This window comes from Balaenoptera acutorostrata, chromosome X (genome assembly GCF_949987535.1).
Source record: "Balaenoptera acutorostrata chromosome X, mBalAcu1.1, whole genome shotgun sequence".
Taxonomy (NCBI): Eukaryota; Metazoa; Chordata; class Mammalia; order Artiodactyla; family Balaenopteridae; genus Balaenoptera; species Balaenoptera acutorostrata.
Genome location: NC_080085.1, coordinates 66,615,305 through 66,633,957, shown reverse-complemented (window position 1 = coordinate 66,633,957; position 18,653 = coordinate 66,615,305). Strand labels below are relative to the sequence as shown.

Sequence of the window (18,653 nt, the reverse complement as noted above, 5' to 3'; positions counted from 1 at the left end):
ATTCCAGAAATCCAAAGGAATAAGTTTCTAAGTGCAGCCTCCACTGTTAAGTGATACAATGAAAATATGTATGATGTCTTTGAAAGCCTGGATATTATAGACTCTTCTATAAGCAGAGCAAGGGCTTTGGCATTGATAATGAGGTTTTTGTTTTTTTGGTTTTAACCAAAATATATATTTTTTTAATTTTTAAATTTTTATACAAATTTTAAAGGTTACTTTCCAATTACAGTTATTACAAAACATTGGCTATATTCCTCATGTTGTACAATACATCCTTGAGCAGATCTTACACCCAATAGTTTGTACCTCCCACTCCCCCACCCTTATATTGCCCCTCCCACTCACTGGTAACCACTAGTTTGTTCTTTATGTCTGTGAGTCTGTTTCTGTTTTTTTATATTTACTAGTTTGTTGTATTTTTTAGATTCCACATATAAGTGATATCATACAGTAACTGTCTTTCTCTGACGTATTTCACTTAGTATAATGCCCTCCAAGTCCATCCATGTTGCTGCAAATGGCAAAATTTCATTCTTTTTTATGGCTGAGTAATGTTCCATTGTATATATATACCACAGCTGCTTTAATCCATTGATGATGTTTTTTTACTGAGATATTTTTTCTCTGGACTACCCTCCCTCTTAACTAACAGACTGCATTCAGAAAACTGTGCAGCAGAGTTAGAGGTATAGCTAATGACTCCAAAGGACAAATGCCTCCCACAGAGATGAAGTCTATAACTCTGTCTTCATTAACACTATTTAATCAGCCAAACCAAAAAGGTACCAAGTAGATTTATACCACCAACCCCATACACGCCAGCATTCAACTCATGTTGGAGGATACTGTAATACTCAGCATATGTGGTATAGCTTGGTGACCCACTTTGCTGATTAAGCAAAGATATCTCCCCTATCATCAGGTAAGAATATAATCAATTGTGCCAGTACTTTTTTTTTTAAAGCAGCTAACATGTTGATAGAAAAAGTATTTTGTCTTAATTTTTATAGTTGAAACATTCATGTGGTATAACTAAAACCTAAAAAAAAATACACATCCATTTTTCAGAATATTTTGACTTTTCCTAACGTCCATATTTCTCATGAATTTTCTTTTTATCAAATCGAGGTCTAAAGAACAATTTTCAGCATGAAGTAATCAAATACTCCATAAAGATAGCCCAGATCTATATCCCCACCCACACCCAACTTCTCAATTCCTTTAATGTCCTGTTTTACAGACTTTGGTTAACAAAGGTGAAAATATGATAACGCTCCTCTTGTTCAAAGTTGAATCACTATCAGAATAGATAAGGATGAAAAATCATGTACTGGAAATGTATGGGAGTTCAGTTTATAAAAAGGAACTAGCAATTCAAAATTGTCAAGGACAACTGTTTAGCCAGGTATTTTTATATAGATGAATGAGAACAAATTCAGAGAAGGCCTACATCACTTCACATCCTTAAGAGTTTTTAATTGGCAATTTTCAAGTGCTTTGTTATCACAAGCAGAAGCCCTAATACTGATGGCTATATCAAATCCACTGAATTGCTGAGAAAAAAATGTTATTTTAAACTCAATGTACAGTTGTTGAACAGAAATCAAGACAAATAGCCATCAACAATAGTTTTTAGAATTTGAAGTGCAAATTCATTACGATTGTCAAGAAGATTTTTTTTTCAGAATTCATTCCTTAGTTCTGTGATTCTGTGCTTTGTTAGGGAGCACTAGGATGAACTTTGTCATCTCACAAAACAAAGACTCTAAAATAGGCTGAGAAATTCAAGAAATAATCCCATTTACCATTGCATCAAAAAGAATAAAATACCTAGGAATAAACCTACCTAAGGAGACAAAAGACCTATACCCCCAAAACTATAAGATGCTGATGAAAGAAATCGAAGATGACACAAAGAGATGAAAAGATATACCATGTTCTTGGATACGAAGAATCAATATTATCAAAATGACTATACTACCTGAGGCAATCTACAGATTCAATGCAATCCCTATCAAATTATCAATGGCATTTTTCACAGAAATAGAACAAAAAAATCTTAAATTTATATGGAGACACAAAAACCCCAAATAGCCAAAGCAACCATGAGAAAGAAAAACAGAGCTGGAGGAATAAGGTTCCTTGACTTCAGACTACACTACAAATCTTCAGTCATCAAAACATTATGGTACTGGCACAAAAACAGAAATATAGATCAATGGAACAGGATAGAAAGCCCAGATGTAAACCCACACACCTATGGTCACCTAATCTATGACAAAGGAGGCAATGACTATACAGTGGAGAAAAGACAGTCTCTTCAATAAATGGTGCTGGGAAAACTGGACAGCTACATGTAAAAGAATGAAATTAGAACATTCTTTAACACCATACACAAAAATAAACTCAAAATGGATTAAAGACCTAAATATAAGACCAGATACCATAAAGCTCTTAGAGGAAAACATAGGCAGAATACTCTTTGACATATATCGCAGCAATATCTTTTTCGATCCATCTCCTAGAGTAAGGGAAATAAAAACAAAAGTAAACAAATGGGACTTAAACTCAAAAGCTTTTGCACAGCAAAGGAAACCATAAACAAAATGAAAAGACAACCCACAGGGACTTCCCTGGTGGTCCAGTGGTTAAGAATCTGCCTTCCAATGCAGGGGATGTGGGTTTGATCCCTGGTCGGTGAACTAAGATCCCACATGCCATGGGGCAACTAAACCCACATGCCACAACTACTGAGCCCGCATGCTCTAGAGCCCGTGCACCACAACTAGAGAGCCCAGGTGCTCTGGAGCCCGTGCACCACAACTACAGAGCCCACACACCACAACTAGAGAGCCCACGTGCCACAACTACTGATCCCGTGCACTCTGGAGCCTGCATGCCACAACTAGAGAGAAGCCCGTGCACCTAATGAAGAGCCCACACGCCGTAACGAAAGATCCCGCATGTCGAAATGGAGATCTCGTATGCCACAACTAAGACCCGATGCAGCCAAATAAATAAATAAATATTTAAAAAAAGAAAAAAGACAACCCACAGAATAGGCCAAAATATTTGCAAATGATGCTGCAGAAAAGGGATTAATCTTCAAAATTTACAAACAGCTCAGGAAGCTCAATATCAAAAAAACAAACAATCCAATCAAAAAATGGGCAGAAGACCTACATAGACTTTTCTCCAAAAAAGAAATACGGATGGCGAAGAGGCACAGGAAAAGATGTTCAACATCGCTAATTATTATTAGAGAAATGCAAATCAAAACTAAAATGAGGTATCACTTCACACCAGTCAGAATGGCCATCATCAAAAAGTCTACAAACAATAAATGCTGGAGAGGGTGTGGAGAAAAGGGAACCCTCTTACATTGTTGGTGGGAATGTAAATTGGTACAGCCACTATGGAGAACAGTACGGAGGTTCCTTAAAAAACTAAAAATAGAGCTACCATATGATCCTGCAATCCCACTCCTGGGCATATAGCTGAAGAAAAACATGGTTCAAAAGGATACATGCACACCAATGTTCTTTGCAGTGCTGTTTACAATAGCCTAGACATGGAAACAACCTAAATGTCCATCGACAGAGCAATGGATAAAGAAGATGTGGTACACATAATAAGAATGAAATAATGCCATTTGCAGCAACATGGATGGACCTAGAGATTGTCATACTGAGTGAAGTCAGAGAAAGAGAAATATCGTATGATATCGCTTATGTGCAGAATCTAAAAAGAAATGATACAAATGAACTGATTTACAAAACAGAAACAGACTCACAGACTTAGAGAATGAACTTATGGCTACCAGGGGGGAAGGGTTGAGGGATGGGATAGATTGGGAGTTTGGGACTGACATGTACACGCTGCTGTATTAAAAATAGATAACCAACAAGGACCTACTGTACAGCACAGGGAACTCTGCTTAATACTATGTAATAACCTAAATAGGAAAAGAATTTGAAAAAGAATAGATACATGTATATGTATAACTGAATCACTTTGCTGTACACCTGAAACTAACACAACATTTTTAATCAACTCTACTCCAATATAAAATAAAAATTTTGTAAATAATAATAATTAATTGAGTGCTTTATGTTCAAAAAATAAAATAAAATAGGCTGAAATCTTTAGAAAGTTGGTTCTGGTAGAGTAAAAAAATATTCTTTACTACAAAGAGCTATTTTTTCCCCATTTTAAACATGCAGTTTTCACAAAGTGGATGCTTCCCTTCAGTTAGTTAATAATTTAAAGGGGGTTCACCTTCTTAATTCTTAAAAACCCATGGGGAGTCAAGCTATAACTAAATCTTAAATTTTGGTTTAGTGTATTCTGTTGGGTCTTTGAAATAAATTATTAAAGCACTCCTTCTCTTGCCTTACCTGCCCTTTTATTCTACTTCTGATCAAGGGTTCATGTGCACAAACACACACATACATATACATAAGACACAGACTGAACTTACTAACATCTTTCAGCTAAAAACTAATTCTGACAACACCTCCTTTTGAAAAAGGTATGGCTATGAATGTGGGACATTAAAGTTGAACACAGCACAGAGAAAGATGAACAGATCAAATTAGGAAAAGTATACGTATCTATGTTCAAAGATGATACTGCCATACTTTGGTGCGAAACAAATACCTGGCTAGATACTCGCAAATCAGTCTCTTCAACATGCACACCCAATACTGAGTTTGATGGAAACGGCTGGATTAATCCGAAAAGCTTCATATCATAATTATAAGCCAAGTTCCTAAAAAGTGGGTAGAACTTGGGCAATATAAAAAGACATATATGGAGAACTAAAGCACCAGTTGAATAGAGAGGAAAAAGTCTTACATGGGAGCAGGAAAGCAGGTTTTCCAAGTCAGAATCGAGGGTGCAGGTAGGATTATAGCAGGAAATAAGAATAACATAACTTTACATTCATATAGCACATTTCTGTTTACAAAGAAATCTTTCAAAAATTATTTCATTGGAGGGACTCCCCTGGTGGTCCAGTGGTTAAGAATCCGCCTTCCAATGCAGGGGACGCAGGTTCAATCCCTGGTCGGGGAACTAAGATCCCACATGCCACGGGGCAACTAAGCCCACGCGCCACAACTAGAGAGCCCGTGTGCCACAACAACAGAGCCCACGTGTTCTGGAACCCATGCACAACTAGAGAGAAGCCTGTGCACCGCAACAAAGAGCCCGCATGCCGCAACTAAGACCCGATGCAGCCAAAAAAAAAAAAAAAAAAAAAAATATATATATATATATATATATATATATATATATATAAATAGATTTTTTGAAGACAACAGGTATATTCATTAGGCAATTCATTAACTGGACATACATCTTTGGCATCAGACAGACTTGGACTTGAATCCAAATTCTGTTATTTATTAGCTCTGTGACCTCCAGCAAATTGTTTGATCTCTCTGACGCTCAATTTCCTCATCAGAAAAATACAGATAACTCTTACTCATGGGACTGTTAAAAGGAGTATATCAGATAACATATGTAAAGTGCTTGTCACATAATTCCATCTCCTCTTAACCTTACAAACATTGCTAAGTGCCCAGTATCTTTTTAGGTTCTGTGCTAGGCCCAGCTGGGGATACAAAGGTGAATGAATATGACATGGGCTCTGCTTTCAAGGGGCTCAGAGATGAAGGAAGGGAGTTCAGTGAAGACTTCACAGAAGAGATGCTTTAATTGTGTCTTTTTCCTTCCTTTAAAATATAAGGAAGGGACTTCCCTGGTGGTCCAGTGGGTAAGACTGCGCATTCACAATTCAGGGGACCTGGGTTCGATCCCTGGTCAGGGAACTAGATTCTGCATGCATGCCACACCTAAGAGGTTGCATGCCACAACTACGAGTCTGCATGCCTCAACTAAGAAGTCTGCATGCCACAACTAAGAGTCCACATGTCACAACTAAGACCAGGCGCAGCCAAAATAAATAATTTTTTTTAAAAAAATAAGAAATAAATATCAACTGGATAAAAAGAGAAAATATAGACAAGCAAATATAAAAATAAACAATAAATTAGTCCACCAACAAGAAACAACTAATGTTAAAATTTTGAGGTAGGGATGTATACGTGTGTGTACGTGTAAGTTTAGGAGGTTATGTGTATGTATGTATAAGCACACATTTTAAATAAAAATGACATGCTATTCTGTTTTATAACATGCTCCTTTTCATTCAACACTGATGAAAGAAATGTCCACATATCGAGGTATGGGGAAGTCATTCTGGCTTATATATGATTTAACTCGAATTTTATGTTAACTAAAACAGCCTGTTTGTGGCCTATCAAACATACACTGTACATCTGCTTTGATTATTAAAGAAAAGAGCACACTGACCAGAAGTAAAGAATGTCCATGTTAAAAATAAAGATTAAATGCTTCCCTTCCTGGACGTCAATGCTGGTACTCATTCAATGATAAGCCTCCTTTCCAGGTGCCAATGCCATACTGACTAGTTGTGTACATGCTGATCTGTTCTGGTTTTTTGGGGTGTTTTTTTTTGAAACCTTGAAGGAATGTATCCCTGATTTGTTTGATGTTCTTTATTCTGACAAGATATAAAACCATGCTGAAAACGATGCTTCTCTGGAGCAGTTCCTCAGAGTCATCTGAGAGGCTGTCTCTGGGCTATAGCCCTCAGTTTGGATCAAATAAAACTCTCTTCCTATTATAGAATGTTTATTGATTATTGATCAACAACACTATAATGAACATTTTTCTATGTCAGTAAATATTAATATATAATAATACCTAATATTTTTTACTATTTTAATCTTCACAACCCAATGGGATATGTACTATTATTACCTCCACTTTACAGATAATGAAATTGAGACACAGAGAGGGAAAGAAACGTTCCCAGGGTCACACAGCTATTAAGGGACACAATCAAAATTTGAACCCAAGCATAGTCTAGAGTCTGTGCTTTTAATCACCAATACATATGCCGCAATTTTAAAAAGCTGAATACACTGTGTAAAACGTTATCGAGGCAGCTCAAAAAACTAAAAATAGAGCTACCATATGACCCAGCACTTCCATTACTGGGTATATATCTACTAAGAACAAAAATACATTCGAAAAGATATACGCACCCCAAAGTTCACAGCACCATTATTTACAATTGCCAAGATATGGTAGCAACCTAAGTGTCCATCAACAGAGGAATGGATAAAGATGTGGTGTACACACACACACACACACACACAATGGAACATTACTCAGCCATACAAAAGAATGAAATTTTGTCATTTGCAACAACATGGATGGACTTGGAGGGTATTATGTTTGGTGAAATAATCAGACAGAGAAAGACAAATACTGTATTATATCACTTATATGTGGAATCTAAAAATTACAACAAACTAGTGAATATAACAAAACAGAAACAGACTCACAGATATAGAGAACAAACTAGTGGTTACCAGTGGGGAGAGGGAAGGGGGGAGGGGCAACACAGAGGTAGGGGATTAAGAGCTACAAACTACTATGTATGAAATAAATAAGCTACAAGGATATATTGTACAACTCAAGGAATATAGCCAATACTTTATAATAACCATAAATAGAGTATAACCTTTAAAAATTGTGAATCACTACATAGTACACACTGCTCTTAGGGCTTTACATGTATTAATTCATTGAAATCCCACCGTTATTGCTGCCATTTTGGAAATCTGAAGGAACTGAGGCACAAAAGGAAAGAGACCAGCTCAGGGTCATATAAGCAGTAAACAGAGGAGCTGGGGTTCTAACCCAGGCAGTGTGGGCCTGAGGCCCCACTCTTAACCCTATATTATACTGCCTCCCCAAAACAGTAGATCACAATACAATGGTGACGTTATGCCTTCAAAATATCAAGAGAATAATATCCAATAATCCAGAAAATGTAACCAGCAATGTCCCAATTTATGCTTGCTTATTAACTTTTATTATATGTTCTCTTAGTACAGTTTAAGTTCTAAGCATGTTATAAATATCGAAGTCTGGCCAAGTTCAAAAATGTGTTTATTGTAAAGATGAAAAAAACACATAGTCCATTTCTTTTCCTGGAAGACTCTGAGAATACAAATAAGACTAATACCATTTTAAGTATTAGGTCATTTAGCTTATCGTTAAAAAATGTAATTAGCTAAAAACAAAACTATGGTCTTTACTTTTGAACTTCATTTGAAAGTACCAAGGAAATTTTGAGGTAATGATACTTTAATTTTTAATCATCAAATCAATTTGCTCTTTCATACTTTCAAATAAAATAAATGAGTGTTTCCCTCTTTAGGACAAACAAGGAACTTAATTCCAATAGACCTAATTTTGCTCAAATGTCTATGTATTTTTTTAAAAAATACACTTCCTGTATGTTAGATAAGAGCATAGGTTCTGAAGCCAGACTGACTGGCTTTAAATCTCAGTTTAGCCACTTGCTAGGTCTAGGAATAAAATTTGGCCCTATGAAAGAATATGTCAACACTTACCAAACTGCAAACAATAGACAAAGTACCAGATTTATTTTTTTCATACCAGACAAAGGAACAGTTCCAGTCTCCTTTACTTATGTGCAATCCCCCTCCAAAAAAAGTAAGATTCAAAATCCCATGACTTACCATTTGCCCTAAAGTTAAGAAACAGGAATTCACGGGTTAGTTTTATAATAAACACAGTGGACAAACCCTTAAGCAATCTTTTTTTTAATTGAGGTATAGTTGATTTACAATATTATATAGGTTTCTGGTGTTACAATTTTTAAAGGTTATATTCCCTTATAGATATTATGAAATATTGGCTATATTCCTTGAGTTGTACAAAATATCCTTGTAGCTTATTTATTTCATACATAGTAGTTTGTAGCTCTTAATCTCATACCCCTATCTTGCCCCTCCCCTGTTCCCTCTTAAGTATCCTCATGACCCCAGAGATCAGCTACAAATTTATCCTAAGTAGTCCTGAGAATTTTGTTTAGCGGGCTCTCTGCTGTGGAATTCTTCCTCTCTGTTCTTCAACCTCTGTTGACACTGTTTCAGGTCTTAACAGAAGCCCTTTTAATGCCCTCCTCTCCTGAGTGGCGGGTAGCACGCTTCAGGTGAACGTTCAAGAGATCAGAAACCATTTCTCCAAAATTACAAGAAATATACAGTGTTCTGCAAACTCAGGTGGGAGTAGGGGAAGGAAGTAATTCCAGTATTATTTGTTCCCTATCTGCTTTGGTTGTGACATCAAATGCACAAGCAGATCAGGAGCAATTATTAGAGCATAAAACAAAACACTTGAACTTTTTTACAAACAAAATCAACTAAGGTAAATGGTCAGCCTAAAACAATTTCCCTAAGATGTGGAATAACCCATTTATTCCAATTAGTAAATTGTTAAAATGTTCTCCTGATTATAGGTCTGGAAAAGTGGACTTCTACACTAGAGAATTATAAAGTAAAAATAGGTTAAAAAAATGTAATCCTTCAGCCATAGCTATATAATTATAAATATAGATGGAAAACACAGGCCAAAGCACAGCTAATTGGCTCATTTTATCCTCATTTCCTTCAAGGATAGAAGTATCTGTGAAAATTGATGTAATCTACCAATATCCCACACAAATATGAGCCCACAAAGATGAGGAAATCAATTTTCTTTTTTCTTTTTTTTTTAATTTATTTTTGGCTGCGTTGGGTTTTCGTTGCTGCACGCCGGCTTTCTCTAGTTGCAGCGAGCGGGGGCTACTCTTCATTGTGGTGCGCCAGCTTCTCATTGTGGTGGCTTCTCTTATTGCGGAACACAGGCTTAGGCGCACGGGCTTCAGTAGTTGTGGCACGTGGGCTCAGTAGTTGTGGCTCACGGGCTCTAGAGCACAGGCTCAGTAGTTGTGGCTCACGGGTTTAGTTGCTCCTTGGCATGTGGGATCTTCCCGGACCAGGGCTCGAACCTGTGTCCCCTGCATTGGTAGGCGGATTCTTAATCACTGCGCCACCAGGGAAGTCCCAGGAAATAATTTTCTAATAGTGCTGGAGAAACTAGAAACATATTTATGAAACCAGAAACATCCTACCCTTTCACTTTAATGGAACACATTCTAAAAGTATTGTGACACTATTTCTGCTATACTATCTCAGCAAGTAAGTAAGCAAGTTATATCACGTGAAATCAACCTGAATACTGTGATTTATAAATGAAACGCATGGTTGCTGGGACAATAGACTGAACTGAAATAGGCCAACTGTCGCCTGCCTCTCCCACCCCCCACCCTCACTGTGATTTATGTCCTAAGAAAGATTTCTGTTTAAAAACAAAACTGTAAAACCTTTAAAAGCTGAACTTCCCTTTAACAAAGATAAGTAGAAGGAATTTTGAGACAAAACTCCCAAATATTATTCTCATTTATGTCAGTGCCTGTATCATGTCAGACAAACCTCTCCTCACAATTTACTTTCCCAACTGGCGAAAGAAAATTATTTTCACTCATTGGGATGTCAAAAGTCTTGATTAAATTTTGCCAAGCATTTTTAAATATGTAGATAAAAGCAGTTATAACGAGGAATTTATAAAAAGGAATGTGTTGCCTTAGATCCCTCCAAGAAGTAAAGGTTGTGGTATGTTAGTTAGGGTTATTTTTGCTTGCTCTCTCACTCTCATTTTCAAACAAATTTTACCACTTCTGCATGCATTTTTCAAAGAAAAACAACCTTCTGCATTAGAGACCAGGGCTGTTAACCTATCCTTTGGAGGAATTAGTGTTTAATCTAACGCTACCTAAAGGTCAAGAATCAAGATCTTTCTAAGACTATGATTGTAAAAAAATAGTTTCTATCAGGTTAAGAAGGCCAGTAGAGAAATCATTTTGGAGGAGACAAGGAAATACAGAAATTCCTTGGGGAAAAACTGGAACGCCTTCTGACTTCAGACAGTGTTGTTATTCATTCCCAGCAATTTTTTTAAAAAGATTCCAAATTATATTTAAGACACGACACTCAATCAGAATTAAAATATAGCAAGCTTTACTTTTTCTCTTTTACATTTGAGTTTACATCAGAATTAAATCTCACACATTAACACTGCTTTTGTCACTTCATGGGTTTTCTTCCTATATATAAGCTTTTTTATTGGCTGGAGGGTAGTCGGATATGGTTGTAAGCTTACCAGTTTTGAATTCTATATTTTTTCCTTTTAAACAGTGACATTTTGGAAGATGTGGCTGTGTTAAAGATGTTGATGTACAATGTATTGCTGGACGCATCTTTCCAGCCCCCCAAGCCTTTGCTCACATTATTTCATGTACCTGGGCTGTCGTCCCCCACCTCCATTCCTGCAAAGCTAAATCCTATCCATTTTTCAAGGCCCAGCTCAAAAGCTCCCTTCCCTACACTCTCATAACACTTTCTGTTTCTAATATACATTACTGAGATTAAAAGGGTGTATCTGTCTTTCTGGAACTACATTGTGAGACCCTTCAGTACAAAAAGGAAAAAAACCCTCTCATGTCATGACTGTAGAAACAAGAAAGTTTGAAAGATTAAAAAATAAAATCTCAGTTCAAAATATCCTTTAAAAAGGATGAGATAAGCAATGTAGTTATTCAGTAAGTGGGGCTGCTAGAATCCATTGTCTTCATAACTGAACTCAACTTGAATGCAAACTCTCTTGAGGCTAGGGACTTCATCTTATTTCTTGTGTATACACCTTACCGCCCCCCACAACTCAATATCACCTAATTCAATGTTCTGCACATCTTAAGTCTCAATACAAAGTCATACCACTGTAGATGAAGAGGATGTAATTAAAACAAAAACCAGATGCTGAATAATATTAACCTGCGAAACGATGAAAGAGTTGCCGGTGCTTAGGATAAATAACTTCAACGTCTACAACAAAAAGTGTCAAAGACAAAGATGCCACAGGGTGCAACAAGGATGGAGAGTAACTTTACTGGGAAGGGGTCAGAATAAACAAAATGAAATGGAAACAAGAGTGCTCTCTCAGTTTACTTCATGCTCCCAGAGCGAGACAAGAAGCAAAATATCTAATTTCTTTACATTATTTCATTAATAATGGTGATCAGTCCATGTGACCTCCAAAACCGGGCACAGACCTTCTTGTACCTTCAATTAATTAGGTAACATGGGCTATGGATGATCAGGACACTTCCTCAGGAGGGGACACGAAAGCGACAGGGGTCAGGACCCAATCTTCCCTCCTCTATCCCTTGTTAGAGGAGGTAAAACAAGAGTGTAGTGAATACCTGAGTTGTGAAGCAGTGAGAGTTTGGAAACTCCCCCAGATTAAAATCACCTTCTCGCCACACTCGGTAGTACAGACTGACAGTACAGAACACCCCTCCTGTAGAAGGGGACGACGGGAAGCCGACATAGGACTTACCTGTTTTTTCTGTCCTATGGTTAAACCTCCGGAGCTACGCAGCCGGTGGCGGCGACAAATCCAGGCGCGTAGGCTCCGAGCTCACACACCAGGAGAAGTCACAGTAGCCGCGGCGGCGATGGCGGCGACGGCGGAGGTGACCGCGACGGCCGCGGTGTCGCCAACTCCTCCCTCCGCTTCTTCCCCGAGCTGCCCGGCCGCCGCTTTTACCCCACCTTCCCCCCCCCACTTCCGGGTGATGCCCCGGCCGGAAGCAGCCGGCGAGGCGGTGGGGGACGCGTCACGTGAAAGGGGAAACGCCCAGACTAGAGTCAAGCTTCTCCCGCTCCCTGCTGCGCCTGGCCTGACACACAGCCGCCAGCGAAAGTCTTCCTTTTTGGCGCTGCAGAGAGCCCTCTTCCCCGCTCACCAAAGACAAAACAAAAAAAACCCCACCAAAATCTGCAGTTTCCTAACCTGAAGCCAAGAAGTACCTTAGACCTACTTATAAATCTTCTTCTGGATAGTTCAGCCTCTCACAGCATGACATTAACGTGCTCCTGTTAGACTGTGTAGCCTGACTCCAGATGAATTTACCCTCATCCCTCAATTGAAAAATGATCTCTGCGCGCTCTCCGGTGAGGTCGTGGGAAACCGCGCTCATTCGAGCAAAATGGAATTCGCTTTGCTTCACTTCCGTGTTTCTCCAACAGAAAGGTGAACAGATGTGCATCAAAAGTTTAAAAACAAATCGGTGGCTGAGGCTTGGAGGAGTGACATTAGGTTCTGAGTGAGAATACCACATTTAGGTAAACTTGGAAGGCCCAAGAGGCTAAAGCTTTTCTGCAAAACAGATGCGGGGGACACTGAGGGGTCTGTCCCAGCTCAGCATCCAGCCGACAAATCTTGTCAGTGGATTCTGCCCTGCTGTCCACCGTACCAATGCAGTCAGTCAAGCTGGGCGGCGGAGCCTTGGGTTTTGCTTTCCCGAAGAATTGGTTCATCTTAGGCGGCCACGGAGAAAACCCAAACACTGGAGCAAAACCAGAAACGGAAGCAGAGCACACCATTTCCTTTTGAGGAAACTAGTGAACTTACATGATTGTTAGCATTCAAGAAAAAGCTACTTTATTCCCTGGCAGATTGTACAGCAGATGTCTAGAACTTATTCATCTTGCATAACTGAAACCTTATACCCATTGGTTAGCAACTCCCCATTTCCCCCTACCCTCTGCCCCTGGCAACCACCATTCTATTCTCTGCTTCTATGAGTTTGACTATTTTAGATACCTCATCTAAGTGGAACCATGCAGTATATGTCATTCTATGACTAGCTTATTTCAGTTAGCATAATGTTCTAAAAGTTCATCTATGTTGCCACATACTGCAGGATTTCCTTCTTTTTTAGGCTGAATAACATTGCACTGTATGTATATACGCATTCGTTAGCCATTTGTCTGTTGATGGACATTTAGGTGCTTTCCACACCCCGGCTGTTATGAATAGTGCTGCAGTGATCATGGGAGTGCTAATGTCTCTTCAGTTCTTTTGGATAAGTACCCAGAAGTGGGATTGCTGAATCATATGGTAGTTCTATTTTTAATTTTTTGAAGAACTTCCATACTGTTTTCCTTAGCAGCTGCACCAACAGTGTACAAGAGTACCAATTTCTCCACATCTTTGCCAACACTTGCTTTTTTGTTGTTGTTGTTCATAACCATTCTAACATGTTTGAGGTGATATTGTGGTTTTGATTTGCTTTTACCTGATGATTAGTGATGATTATCTTTTCATATGTTTGCCATTTGTATATCTTTAAGAAATGTCTAATCAAGTCCTTAGCCCATTTTTTTATTTATTTATTTTTGGCTGCATTGGGTCTTTGTTGCTGTGCGTGGGCTTTCCCTAGTTGCGGCGAGCGGGGGCTACTCTTTGTTGAGGTGCGCAGGCTTCTCACTGCGGTGGCTTCTCTTGTTGCGGAGCACAGGCTCTAGGCGCGCGGGCTCAGTAGTTGTGGCACATGGGCTTAGTTGCTCCGCTGCATGTGGGATCTCCCTGGACGAGGGCTCGAACCCGTGTCCCCTACATTGGCAGGCGGATTCCTAACCACTGTGCCACCAGGGAAGCCCCCTTGGCCCATTTTTAAATTGAGTTATTACTTTTACTGTGGAGTTGTGAGAATTCTTTATATTTTGGGGAGCATAACCCCTTATAAGATATATAGTTTGCAAATATTTTCTCCTATTCCTTAGATTGCCTTTTCACTCTGTTGTTTCCTTTGGTGTGTGGAAACCTTTTAGTTTGATGTAGTCCCACTAGTTTATTTTTGCTTTTGTTACGTATGCTTTTGGTGTCATATCCATGAAATCATTGTCAAGACCAATGTCATGAAGTTTTTCCCCTATGTTTTCTTCTAGGAGTTTTATAGTTTCAAGTCTTACATTTAAGTCTTTAATCCATTTTGAGTTGATTTTTGTGTGTGCTGTAAGATAAAGGCCCAATTTCATTCTTTTGTATGTGGCTACCTAGTTTTCCAACATCATTTGTTAAAGAGACTATCCATTACCCATTGTGTATTTTTGGCACCCTAATTCAGTACAGTTGCAGGATACAAAATCAACATATAAAAACCAGTTGCGGGCTTCCCTGGTGGCGCAGTGGTTGAGAATCTGCCTGCTAATGCAGGGGACACGGGTTCGAGCCCTGGTCTGGGAAGGTCCCACATGCCGCGGAGCAACTAGGCCCGTGAGCCACAATTACTGAGCCTGCGCGTCTGGAGCTTGTGCTCTGCAACAGGAGAGGCCACGATAGTGAGAGGCCCGCGCACCGCGATGAAGAGTGGCCCCCGCTTGCCGCAACTAGAGAAAGCCCTCGCATAGAAACGAAGACCCAACACAGCCATAAATAAATAAATAAATAAATAAATAAATTTATTTAAAAAAAAAACCAGTTGCATTTCTACATATTAACAATGAACTGTCTGAAAAGGAAATTAATTAAAAATCCCATTTACAATAGCATGAAAAAAATAAATGCATCACATGAAAAAAATAAAACACTTAGACCTAGAAAAATTGTACAGATGAACTGGTTTGCAGGGCAGAAATAGAGACACAGATGTAGAGAACAAACGTATGGACACCAAGGGGGGAAAGTGGTGGGGGGGGGGTGGTGGGATGAATTGGGAGATTGGGATTGACATATATACACTAATATGTATAAAATAGATAACTAATAAGAACCTGCTATATGAAAAAATAAAATAAAATTCAAAAATTCAAAAATAAAAATAATTTTTTAAAAAAATAAAACACTTAGGAATAAACTTAACTAAGGAGGTGAAATACCGTGTACACTGAAAACTACAAGACACTGATGAAAGAAATTGAAGATACAAATAAATGGAAAGCTATCCCCCCCAAAATAATGATCTCAAATTTTTTTTTAATTCATGCTTTTAAATTCATAATCTTTATGTATGAGTGTATTTGAGTTGGGGCAGGGATCTCACCTCACACTACCTTCACATCGCCATTTAAAGCTCTCAAACACTTCCCCATTTATTTATTCATTTGTCCATGATCTTAAAAACTTACAGAATTCCAAGGATGCAAAGAATATTAAAGTATCTATCACCCTGAGTTTAGACAGAATTGAGATGCCTAAAATGTAGCAATACAATGCAATAAATAAGCAGTACAGAAAGCATTTCAGAAAAAAATGTAGTTTTTATTCCTGTTCCAATTTGTCATTTTAAAAAGCAGCAAAATCCTAGAATTTTTAAAACTGTAAACATTAACAGTGAGAGGGAGGGGCTCCATCTCACTAATTTTGAAGTAATATGTGGTCTTTTCGTACTTCCTTTCATTAAATATCTGTCGTAAGATGTAGGGGGAAAATAATCATAGGATTATTTATATTTTCAACTGGAACCATTTCAACCCAGTTACCATAAAGAGTATCAAGTCAAATAACGTTGCAGAACTCAGTAAGCAAAGTGCAAATATTATTGTAAAACTGTAAAAGGCTTAGAAAAGTGGCACACAGTATGCGTATTTATGTTTAATAATTTTCATCCTACCTGTTTGAAATCCCTAATAAGCCTTGACAGGCAACACTTAAAATTGCCCATAGATTTAAATTTTAGGCCTACAATTAAGTATTTCAGAAAGAATTATTCTTTGCCCCTTTACACCCATCCACATAAAAATTCACTTCAGGGGCTTCCCTGGTGGCGCAGTGGTTGGGAGTCTGCCTGCCAATGCAGGGGACACGGGTTCGAGCCCTGGGCTGGGAGGATCCCACATACCGCGGAGCAACTGGGCCCGTGAGCCACAATTACTGAGCCTGCGCGTCTGGAGCCGGTGCTCCACAACAAGAAAGGCCGCGATAGTGAGAGGCCCGCGCACCGCGATGAAGAGTGGCCCCCGCTTGCCGCAACTGGAGAAAGCCCTCGCACAGAGACGCAGATCCAACACAGCCAAAAATAAATTAAAAAAAAAAATTCACTTCAGGACTCCTTACCTTCCTGGACATTCAACTGTAGTTGTCAATCAATGTGCATAGCTTTAACTATTAAGGTATAAATTCAGCCCCAAATTTAAAATCTTAACTCACATCACATGAAATTAAGATGGGTTTAAGTGGGCTTCCAATTATTAGCAAGTTGGTTTCTAACTTCAACATTAACACTGTGTTAAGCTTTCAAAGAAATTCACTGAAAGGCAGAAATAAAGTTTTATCAGAAGAATATCAAATCTACTAGGCTCTCTAGTTTTTAGGTAAAGTTTATCATTATGAGCAGCAAGATCCTCTAAATTCTTAGTCACTGGGCCTTTCCCTCACTTTAAAACACTTCAGGGTGAGAGGGTGGCATTAACATACATACACTACCAAATGTAAAATAGATAGCTAGTGGGAAGCAGCCGCATAACACAGGAGATCAGCTCGGTGCGATAGGGAGGGTGGGAGGGAGATGCAAGAGGGAGGAGATATGGGGATATATGTATACATATAGCTGATTCACTTTGCTGTACAGCAGAAATTAACACAACAATGTAAAGCAATTATACTCCAATAAATATGTAAAAAAAAAAGAAAAGAAAACACTTCAGGGACCTCCCTGGTGGTGGAGCGGATAAGACTGAGCTCCCAATGCAGGGGGCCTGGGTTCAATCCCTGGTCAGGGAACTAGATCCCACACGCATGCTGCAACTAAGAGTTCGCATGCCACAACTAAGGAGCCCACCGGCCACAACTAAGGAGCCCACCGGCCACAACTAAGGAGCCTGTGAGCCACAACTAACTAGCCCGCCTGCCACAACTAAGACCTGGTGCAACCAAATAAATAAATAAATATTTTTTAAAAAATAGAACCTGGATAATTAAAAAAACCACTTCGTATCTCTAAATGAATCATCCCTAATCTCCCATATCAATGCATGAGCATACCAACACTTTTTAAATTACTACTATATTAAACTGAGCTTTCAAATAGAAGGGAATGTCTTCAAGAAGTACATCAGGTTTCCTGGCATTGAGCAGATAGTAGGTACCCCCCAAATGCTTATTAATATCACCAATAAAGTTAATAGTCAGGAGGGTGAGAACACAACATCTGTGCCTCTACAACTACCATGATACCTAGTTCTAAGTAAGTTTAATGAATTTAAAAGAACAGAACACATGCACTAAAATAGTTTGAGTCAAATTAAGAATGGCACTTACGACATTCACCCTTTTTAAAAAATACTTCATAACTCCCCCAATAAATAACATTTGAAGGATTGGCAATGCTTCTAAATTAAGTCACTTATCTAAATTCTTCAAACATACAGATTTTTACAGGGAAACTAATTTGACAACCTTCACACAGGATGAAAACTTTGAGTACACTAAGCAAACTGCAAGGTCAGAATATTGTGATGACACAAAATAACTTCAACTTAAACCACAGCTTCATTTCTGGTAGTGGCTGTGGTAGCTTTATAACTACTCATCAGGACAAGATTAATCATAAAACTAAGTTTTGTAAGTATTTTCAAAGATGCCGACTACCACCACCAGATTTTATCACACAAGGCAACACGTATGCTGACAGAGACATTTTTAAATGTCATACTAGGACTTCCCTGGTGGAGCAGTGGTTACGAATCTACCTGCCAATGCAGGGGACATGGGTTCAAGCCCTGGTCCAGGAAGATCCCACATGCCGTGGAGCAACTAAGCCTGTGCGCCACAGCTACTGAGCCTCCGCTCTAGAGCCC

General features: G+C 38.7%; 1 protein-coding gene across 2 annotated transcripts in view; it reads right to left on the bottom strand.

The window, feature by feature from the left end:
• Nucleotides 1–12,629, bottom strand: part of ATP7A (ATPase copper transporting alpha) — a 158,036-nt gene extending 145,407 nt beyond the window's left edge. For both annotated transcript variants that reach the window (XM_007184218.2, XM_057538083.1), the window contains exon 1: nucleotides 12,409–12,629. The gene's annotated coding sequence lies outside the window, so the exon portion shown is untranslated. The remainder of the gene's footprint in view (nucleotides 1–12,408) is intronic.
• Nucleotides 12,630–18,653: the final 6,024 nt, after the last annotated feature.